At 53.2% G+C, this 10,104-nt stretch overlaps 1 non-coding gene across 1 annotated transcript; it reads right to left on the reverse strand.

Annotated features, from left to right (window-relative positions):
* Nucleotides 1-8,074: 8,074 nt before the first annotated feature.
* On the reverse strand, nt 8,075-8,148 carry TRNAN-GUU (transfer RNA asparagine (anticodon GUU)). Its single transcript has one exon. It is a non-coding gene; the product is annotated as a tRNA-Asn (tRNA).
* Nucleotides 8,149-10,104: the final 1,956 nt, after the last annotated feature.

Here is a 10,104-nt window from a genome sequence, read left to right on the forward strand (position 1 = left end):
CTTTTGGTTAACAGTCGATCGCGCAAGCCAATTGCGCACGGAGACAGTCCTGCTTCACTCTCACCACCATCAGAACATATCTTCAAAGCTATCAGCCCATAGAAAAATAAGCCCACACCACCACCGGGTGGGCTCGAGCCTCCAACCTTTCGGTCAACAGCAAATCGCGCTAGCCAATTGCGCCACGGACACAGTCGTGCTCCACTCTCACCACCATCAGAACATATCTTCAAAGCTATCAGCGAAAAAACAAGCGACACACCGTCCCCGGGTGGGCTCAAACCTCCAACCTCTCGGTTACCAGCCGATCGCGAAAGCCAATTGCGCCACGGAGACAGTCCTGCTACACTCTCACCACCATCAGAACATATCTTCAAAGCTATCAGCCCAAAGAAAAAAAGCGCCGCACCACCCCCAGGTGGGCTCGAACTTCCAACCTTTCGGCTAACAGCCGATCGCGCTAGCCATTTGCGCCACGGAGACAGTCGTGCTCCACTTTCACCACCATCAGAACATATCTTCAAAGCTATCAGCCCAAAGAAAAAAAGCGCCGCACCACCCCCCGGTGGGCTCCAACCTCCAACCTTTCGGGTAACAGCCGATCGCTCTAGCTAATTGCGCCACGGAGACAGTCATGCTCCACTCTCACCACCATCAGAACATATCTTCAAAGCTATCAGCCCAAAGAAAAAAAAAGCGCCGCACTAACACCGGGTGGGCTGTAACCTCCAACCTTTCGGTTAACAGCCGATCGCGCTCGCCAATTGCGCCATGGAGACAGTCGTGCTCCACTCTCACCAACATCAGAACATAACTTCAAAGCTATCAGCCCAAAGAAAAAAAAGCGCCACACCACCCCCGGCCGGGCTCGAACCTCCATCCTTTCTGTTAACAGCCGATCGCGATAGCCAATTGCGTCACGGAGACAGTCGTGCTCCACTCTCACCACCATTAGAACATATCTTCAAAGCAATCAGCGCAAAGAAAAAAGAAGCGACACACTGTCCCCGGGTGGGCTCGAAACTCCAACTTTTCGGTTAACAGCCGATCGCGCTAGCCAATTGCGCCACGGAGACAGTCCTGCTCTACTCTCACCACCATCAGAACATATCTTCAAAGCTATCAGCTCAAAGAAAAAAAAGCGCCGCACCACTACCGGGTGGGCTCGAAACTCCAAGCTTTCAGTTAACAGCCGATCGCGCTAGCCAATTGCGCCACGGAGTTAGTCCTGCTCCACTCTAGCCACCATCAGAACATATCTTTAAAGCTATCAGCCCAAAGAAAAAAAAGCAACACACCACTCCCGGGAGGGCTCGAACCTCCAACCTTTCGGTTAACAGCCGATAGCGCTAGCCAATTGCGCCACGGAGACAGTCGTGCTCCACTCTCACCACCATCAGAACATTTCTTCGAAGCTATCAGCCCAAAGAAAAATAAGCGCCGCACCACCACCGGGTGGGCTCGAACCTCAAACCTTTCGGTTAACAGTCGATCGCGCTAGCCAATTGCGCCACGGAGACAGTCCTGCTACACTCTCACCACCATCAGAACATATCTTCAAAGGTTTCAGCCCAAAGAAAAAAAGCGCCGCACCACCCCCGGGTGGGCTCGAACTTCCAACCTTTCGGCTAACAGCCGATCGCGCTAGCCATTTGCGCCACGGAGACAGTCGTGCTCCACTTTCACCACCATCAGAACATATCTTCAAAGCTATCAGCCCAAAGAAAAAAAGCGCCGCACCACCCCCGGGTGGGCTCCAACCTCCAACCTTTCGGGTAACAGCCGATCGCTCTAGCCAATTGCGCCACGGAGACAGTCATGCTCCACTCTCTCCACCATCAGAACATATCTTCAAAGCTATCAGCCCAAAGAAAAAAAAAGCGCCGCACTACCACCGGGTGGGCTGTAACCTCCAACCTTTCGGTTAACAGCCGATCGCGCTCGCCAATTGCGCCATGGAGACAGTCGTGCTCCACTCTCACCAACATCAGAACATAACTTCAAACTATCAGCCCAAAGAAAAAAAAGCGCCGCACCACCCCCGGCCGGGCTCGAACCTCCATCCTTTCTGTTAACAGCCGATCGCGATAGCCAATTGCGTCACGGAGACAGTCGTGCTCCACTCTCACCACCATTAGAACATATCTTCAAAGCAATCAGCGCAAAGAAAAAAGAAGCGACACACCGTCCCCGGGTGGGCTCAAAACTCCAACTTTTCGGTTAACAGCCGATCGCGCTAGCCAATTGCGCCACGTAGACAGTCTTGCTCCACTCTCACAACCATCAGAACATATCTTCAAAGCTACCAGCGCAAAGAAAAAAAAGCGACACACCGTCCACGGGTGGGCTCGAAACTCCAACCTTTCGGTTAACAGCCGATCGCGCTAGCCAATTGCGCCACGGAGATAGTCCTGCTCCACTCTCACCCCCATCAGAACATATCTTCAAAGCTATCAGCTCAAAGAAAAAAAAGCGCCGCGCCACTACCGGGTGGGCTCGAAACTCCAAGCTTTCGGTTAACAGCCGATCGCGCTAGCCAATTGCGCCACGGAGACAGTCCTGCTCTACTCTCACCACCATCAGAACATATCTTCAAAGCTATCAGCCCAAAGAAAAAAAGCGCCGCACCACCACCGGGTGGGCTCGAACCTCAAACCTTTTGGTTAACAGTCGATCGCGCTAGCCAATTGCGCCACGGAGACAGTCCTGCTTCACTCTCACCACCATCAGAACATATCTTCAAAGCTATCAGCCCCTAGAAAAATAAGCCCACACCACCACCGGGTGGGCTCGAACCTCCAACCTTTCGGTCAACAGCAGATCGCGCTAGCCAATTGCGCCACGGACACAGTCGTGCTCCAATCTCACCACCATCAGAACATATCTTCAAAGCTATCAGCGAAAAAAAAAGCGACACACCGTCCCCGGGTGGGCTCAAACCTCCAACCTCTCGGTTACCAGCCGATCGCGAAAGCCAATTGCGCCACGGAGACAGTCCTGCTACACTCTCACCACCATCAGAACATATCTTCAAAGCTATCAGCCCAAAGAAAAAAAGCGCCGCACCACCCCCGGGTGGGCTCGAACTTCCAACCTTTCGGCTTACAGCCGATCGCGCTAGCCATTTGCGCCACGGAGACAGTCGTGCTCCACTTTCACCACCATCAGAACATATCTTCAAAGCTATCAGCCCAAAGAAAAAAAGCGCCGCACCACCCCCGGGTGGGCTCCAACCTCCAACCTTTCGGGTAACAGCCGATCGCTCTAGCTAATTGCGCCACGGAGACAGTCATGCTCCACTCTCACCACCATCAGAACATATCTTCAAAGCTATCAGCCCAAAGAAAAAAAAAGCGCCGCACTATCACCGGGTGGGCTGTAACCTCCAACCTTTCGGTTAACAGCCGATCGCGCTCGCCAATTGCGCCATGGAGACAGTCGTGCTCCACTCTCACCAACATCAGAACATAACTTCAAAGCTATCAGCCCAAAGAAAAAAAGCGCCGCACCACCCCCGGGTGGGCTCCAACCTCCAACCTTTCGGGTAACAGCCGATCGCGCTCGCCAATTGCGCCATGGAGACAGTCGTGCTCCACTCTCACCAACATCAGAACATAACTTCAAAGCTATCAGCCCAAAGAAAAAAAAGCGCCGCACCCCCCCCCCCGGCCGGGCTCGAACCTCCAACCTTTCGGTTAACAGCCGATAGCGCTAGCCAATTGCGCCACGAAGACAGTCGTGCTCCACTCTCACCACCATCAGAACATTTATTCGGAGCTATCAGCCCAAAGAAAAAAAAGCGCCGCACCGCCACCGGGTGGGCTCGAACCTCCAACCTTTCGGTTAACAGCCGATCGCGCTAGCCAATGGCGCCACGGAGACAGTCGTGCTCCACGCTCACCACCGTCAGAACATTTCTTCAGAGCTATCAGCCCAAAGAAAAAAAAGCGCCGCACCACCACCTGGTGGGCTCGAACCTCCAACCTTTACGTTAACAGCGGATCGCGCTAGCCAATTGGGCCACGGAGACAGTCGTGCTCCACTCTCACCACCATTAGAACATATCTTCAAAGCTATCAGCGCAAAGAAAAAAGCAACACACCACTCCCGGGAGGACTCAAACCTCCAATTTTTCGGTTAACAGCCGAACGTGCAGGCCAATTGCGCCACGGAGACAGTCGTGCTCAGATCTGACCACCGTGAGAACATGTCTCTAAAGTTATCAGCACAAAGAAAAAAGCAACACACCACTCCCAGGAGGGCTCGAACCTCCAACCTTTCGCCTAACAGCCGATCGCGCTAGCAAATTGCGCCACGGAGCCAGTCCTGCTTTACTCTCACCACCATCAGAACATATCTTCAAAGCTATCAGCCCAAAAAAAAAGTGCCGCACCACAACCGGGTGGGTTTGAACCTCCAACTTTTCGGTTAACTGCAAATCGCGCTAGCCAACTGTGCCACGGAGACAGTCGTGCTCCACTCTCACCACCGCCAGGACATTTCTTCAGAGCTATCAGCCCAAAAAAGAAGCGCCGCACCACTACCGGGTGGGCTCGAAACTCCAAGCTTTCAGTTAACAGCCGATCGCGCCAGCCAATTGCGCCACGGAGACAGTCGTGCTCCACTCTCACCACCATCAGAACATTTCTTCGGAGCTATCCGCCCAAAGAAAAATAAGCGCCGCACCACCACCGGGTGGGCTCGAACCTCCAACCTTTCAGTTAACAGTCGATCGCGCTAGCCAATTGCGCCACGGAGACAGTCCTGCTTCACTCTCACCACCATCAGAACATATCTTCAAAGCTATCAGCCCATAGAAAAAAGCCCGCACCACCACCGGGTGTGCTCGAACCTCCAACCTTTCGGTTAACGGCCGAACGCGCTAGCCAATTGCGCAAAGGAGACAGTCCTGCTCCACTCTAGCCACCATCAGAACATATCTTTAAAGCTATCAGCCCAAAGAAAAAAAAAGCAACACACCACTCCCGGGAGGGCTCGAACCTCCAACCTTTCGGTTAACAGCCGATAGCGCTAGCCAATTGCGCCACGGAGACAGTCGTGCTCCACTCTCACCACCATCAGAACATTTCTTCGGAGCTATCAGCCCAAAGAAAAAAAAGCGCCGCACCACCACCGGGTGGGCTCGAACCTCCAACCTTTCGGTTAACAGCCGATCGCGCTAGCCAATGGCGCCACGGAGACAGTCGTGCTCCACGCTCACCACCGTCAGAACATTTCTTCAGAGCTATCAGCCCAAAGAAAAAAAAGCGCCGCACCAACACCTGGTGGGCTCGAACCTCCAACCTTTACGTTAACAGTGGATCGCGCTGGCTAATTGGGCCACGGAGCCAGTCGTGCTCCACTCTCACCACCATTAGAACATATCTTCAAAGCTATCAGCGCAAAAAAAAGCAACACACCACTCCCGGGAGGGCTCAAACCTCCAAATTTTCGGTTAACAGCCGAACATGCTGGCCAATTGCGCCACGGAGGCAGTCGTGCTCAGATTTGACCACTGTGAGAACATGTCTCTAAAGTTATCAGCGCAAAGAAAAAAGCAACACACCACTCCCAGGAGGGCTCGAACCTCCAACCTTTCGGCTAACAGCCGATCGCGATAGCCAATTGCGTCACGCAGACAGTCGTGCTCCACTCTCACCACCATTAGAACATATCTTCTAAGCAATCAGCGCAAAGAAAAAAAAGCGACACACCGTCCCTGGGTGGGCTCGAAACTCCAACTTTTCGGTTAACAGCCGATCGCGCTAGACAATTGCGCCACGGAGACAGTCCTGCTCCACTCTCACCACCATCAGAACATATCTTCAAAGCTATCAGCCCAAAGAAAAAAAGCGCCGCACCACCACCGGGTGGGCTCTGACCTCCAACCTTTCGGTTAACAGCTGATCGCGCTCGCCAATTGCGCCACGGAGACAGTCGTGCTCCACTCTCACCAACATCAGAACATATCTTCAAAGCTATCAGCCCAAAGAAAAAAAAAGCGCCGCACCACTCCCGGCCGGGCTCGAACCTCCATCCTTTCTGTTAACAGCCGATCGCGATAGCCAATTGCGTCACGGAGACAGTCGTGCTCTACTCTCACCACCATCTGAACATACCTTCAAAGCTATCAGCTCAAAGATAAAAAAGCGCCGCACCACTACCGGGTGGGCTCGAAACTCCAAGCTTTCAGTTAACAGGCGATCGCGCTAGCCAATTGCGCCACGGAGACAGTCCTGCTCCGCTCTCACCACCATCAGAACATATCTTCAAAGCTATCAGCCCAAAGAAAAACAGCGCCGCACCACCATCGGGTGGGCTCGAACCTCCAACCTTTCGGTTAACAGTCGATCGCGCTAGCCAATTGCGCCACGGAGACAGTCCTGCTTCACTCTCACCACCACTTGAACATTTCTTCGGAGCTATCAGCCCAAAGAAAAAAAAGCGCCGCACCACCACTGGGTGGGCTCGAACCTCCAACCTTTCGGTTAACAGCCGATCGCGCTAGCCAATGGCGCCACGGAGACAGTCGTGCTCCACGCTCACCACCGTCAGAACATTTCTTCAGAGCTACCAGCCCAAAGAAAAAAAAGCGCCGCACCACCACCTGGTGGGCTCGAACCTCCAACCTTTACGTTAACAGCGGATCGCGCTACCCAATTCGGCCACGGAGGCAGTCGTGCTCCACTCTCAACACCATTAGAACATATTTTCAAAGCTATCAGCGCAAAGAAAAAAGCAAAACACCACTCCCGGGAGGGCTCAAACCTCCAATTTTTCGGTTAACAGCCGAACGTGCTGGCCAATTGCGCCACGGAGACAGTCTTGCTCAGATCTCACCACCGTGAGAACATGTCTCTAAAGTTATCAGCGCAAAGAAAAAAGCAACACACCACTCCCAGGAGGGCTCGAACCTCCAACCTTTCGCTTAACAGCCGATCGCGCTAGCAAATTGCGCCACGGAGGCAGTCCTGCTATACTCTCACCACCATCGGAACATATCTTCAAAGCTATCAGCCCAAAGAAAAAAAAGTGCCGCACCACCACCGGGTGGGCTCGAACCTCCAACTTTTCGGTTAACTGCAAATCGCGCTAGCCAACTGCGCCACAGAGACAGTCGTGCTCCACACTCACAACCATCAGAACATATCTTCAAATCTATCAGCAAAAAGAAAAAAAAAGCGACACACCGTCCCCGGGTGGGCTCGCAACTCCAACCTTTCGGTTAACAGCCGATCGAGCTAGCCAATTGCGCCACGGAGACAGTCCTGCTCCACTCTCACCACCGTCAGAACCTTTTTTCGGAGCTATCAGCCCAAAGAAAAAAAAGCGCCGCACCGCCACCGGGTGGGCTCGAACCTCCAACCTTTCGGTCAACAGCCGATCGCGCTAGCCAATGGCGCCACAGAGACAGTCGTGCTCCACTCTCACCACCATGAGAACATATCTTCAAAGCTATCAGCGAAAAGAAAAAAAAGCGACACACCGTCCCCGGGTGGGCTCAAACCTCCAACCTCTCGGTTAACAGCCGATCGCGCTAGCCAATCGCGCCACGGAGACAGTCCTGCTATACTCTCACCACCATCAGAACATATCTTCAAAGCTATCAGTCCAAAGAAAAAAAGCGCCGCACCACTCCGGGTGGGCTCGAACCTCCAAACTTTCGTCTAACAGCCGATAGCGCTAGCCAATGGCGCCACGGAGACAGTCGTGCTCCACTCTCACCACCGTCACAACATTTCTTCGGAGCTATCAGCCCAAAGAAAAAAAAGCGCCGCACCACCACCGGGTGGGCTCGAACCTCCAACCTTTCGGTTAACAGCCGATCGCGCTAGCCTATGGCGCCACGGAGACAGTCGTGCTCCACGCTCACCACCGTCAGAACATTTCTTCAGAGCTACCAGCTCAAAAACAAAAGCGCCGCACCACCACCTGGTGGGCTAGAACCTCCAACCTTTACGTTAACAGCGGATCGCGCTACCCAATTGGGCCACGGAGACAGTCGTGCTCCACTCTCAACACCATTAGAACATATCTTCAAAGCTATCAGCGAAAAGAAAAAAAAGCGACACACCGTCCCCGGGTGGGCTCAAACCTCCAACCTCTCGGTTAACAGCCGATCGCGCTAGCCGATTGCGCCACGGAGACAGTCCTGCCATACTCTCACCACCATCAGAACATATCTTCAAAGCTATCAGTCCACAGAAAAAAAGCGCCGCACCACTCCGGGTTGGCTCGAACCTCCAACCTTTCGTCTAACGGCCGATGGCGCTAGCCAATTGCGCCACGGGGACACTGAGGCTCCACTTTCACCACCATCAGAACATATCTTCAAAGCTATCAGCGCAAAAAAAGCGACACACCGTCCCCAGTGGGCTCGAAACTCCAAGCTTTCGGTTAACAGCTGATCACGCTAGCCAATTGCGCAACGGAGACAGTCCAGCTCCACTCTCACCACCATCAGAACATATCTTCAAAGCTATCAGCCCAAAGAAAAAAAGCGCCGCACTACCACCGGGTGGGCTCGAACCTCCAACCTTTCGGTTAACAGCTGATCGCGCTCGCCAATTGCGCCATGGAGACAGTCGTGCTCCACTCTCACTAACATCAGAACATATCTTAAAAGCTATCAGCCCAAAGAAAAAAAGCGGCGCACCACCCCCGGGTGGGCTCGAACCTCCATCCTTTCTGTTAACAGCCGATCGCGCTAGCCAATTGCGCCACGGAGACAGTGAGGCTCCACTTTCACCACCGTCAGAACATTTCTTCAGAGCTATCAGCCCAAAGAAAAAAAAGCAACACACCACTCCCGGGAGGGCTCGAACCTCCAACCTTTCGGTTAAGAGCCGATAGCGCTAGCCAATTGCGCCACGGAGACAGTCGAGCTCCACTCTCACCACCATGAGAACATATCTTCAAAGCTATCAGCGAAAAGAAAAAAAAGCGACACACCGTCCCCAGTGGGCTCGAAACTCCAAGCTTTCGGTTAACAGCCGATCACGCTAGCCAATTGCGCAACGGAGACAGTCCAGCTCCACTCTCACCACCATCAGAACATATCTTCAAAGCTATCAGCCCAAAGAAAAAAAAGTGCCTCACCACCACCGTGTGGGCTCGAACCTCCAACTTTTCGGTTAACTGCAAATCGCGCTAGCCAACTGCGCCACAGAGACAGTCGTGCTCCACTCTCACCACCATCAGAACATATCTTCAAAGCTATCAGCGAAAAGAAAAAAAAAGCGACACACCGTCCCCGGGTGGGCTCGAAACTCCAACCTTTCGGTTAACAGCCAATCGAGCTAGCCAATTGCGCCACGGAGACAGTCCTGCTCCACTCTCACCACCATCAGAACATATCTTCAAACAATCAGCTCAAAGAAAAAAAAGCGCCGCGCCACTACCGGGTGGGCTCGAAACTCCAAGCTTTCGGTTAACAGCCGATCGCGCTAGCCAATTGCGCCAGGGAGACAGTCCTCCTATACTCTCACCACCATCAGAACATATCTTCAAAGCTATCAGTCCAAAGAAAAAAACGCCGCACCACTCCAGGTGGGCTCGAACCTCCAACCTTTCGTCTAACAGCCGATCGCGCTAGCCAATTGCGCCACGAAGACAGTGAGGCTACACTTTCACCACCGTCAGAACATTTCTTCAGAGCTATCAGCCCAAAGAAAAAAAGCAACACACCACTCCCGGGAGGGCTCGAACCTCCAACCTTTCGGTTAACAGCCGATAGCGCTAGCCAATTGCGCCACGGAGACAGTCGTGCTCCACTCTCACCACCATGAGAACATATCTTCAAAGCTATCAGCGAAAAGAAAAAAAGCGCCGCACCACTCTGGGTGGGCTCGAACCTCCAACCTTTCGTCTAACAGCCGATAGCGCTAGCCAATGGCGCCACGGAGACAGTCGTGCTACACTCTCACCACCGTCACAACATTTCTTCGGAGCTATCAGCCCAAAGAAAAAAAAGCGCCGCACCACCACCGGGTGGGCTCGAACCTCCAACATTTCGGTTAACAGCCGATCGCGCTAGCCAATGGCGCCACGGAGACAGTCGTGCTCCACGCTCACCACCGTCAGAACATTTCTTCAGAGCTACCA

The sequence above is a fragment of the Rhipicephalus microplus genome, unplaced genomic scaffold (assembly GCF_043290135.1).
Source record: "Rhipicephalus microplus isolate Deutch F79 unplaced genomic scaffold, USDA_Rmic scaffold_26, whole genome shotgun sequence".
NCBI lineage: Eukaryota > Metazoa > Arthropoda > Arachnida > Ixodida > Ixodidae > Rhipicephalus > Rhipicephalus microplus.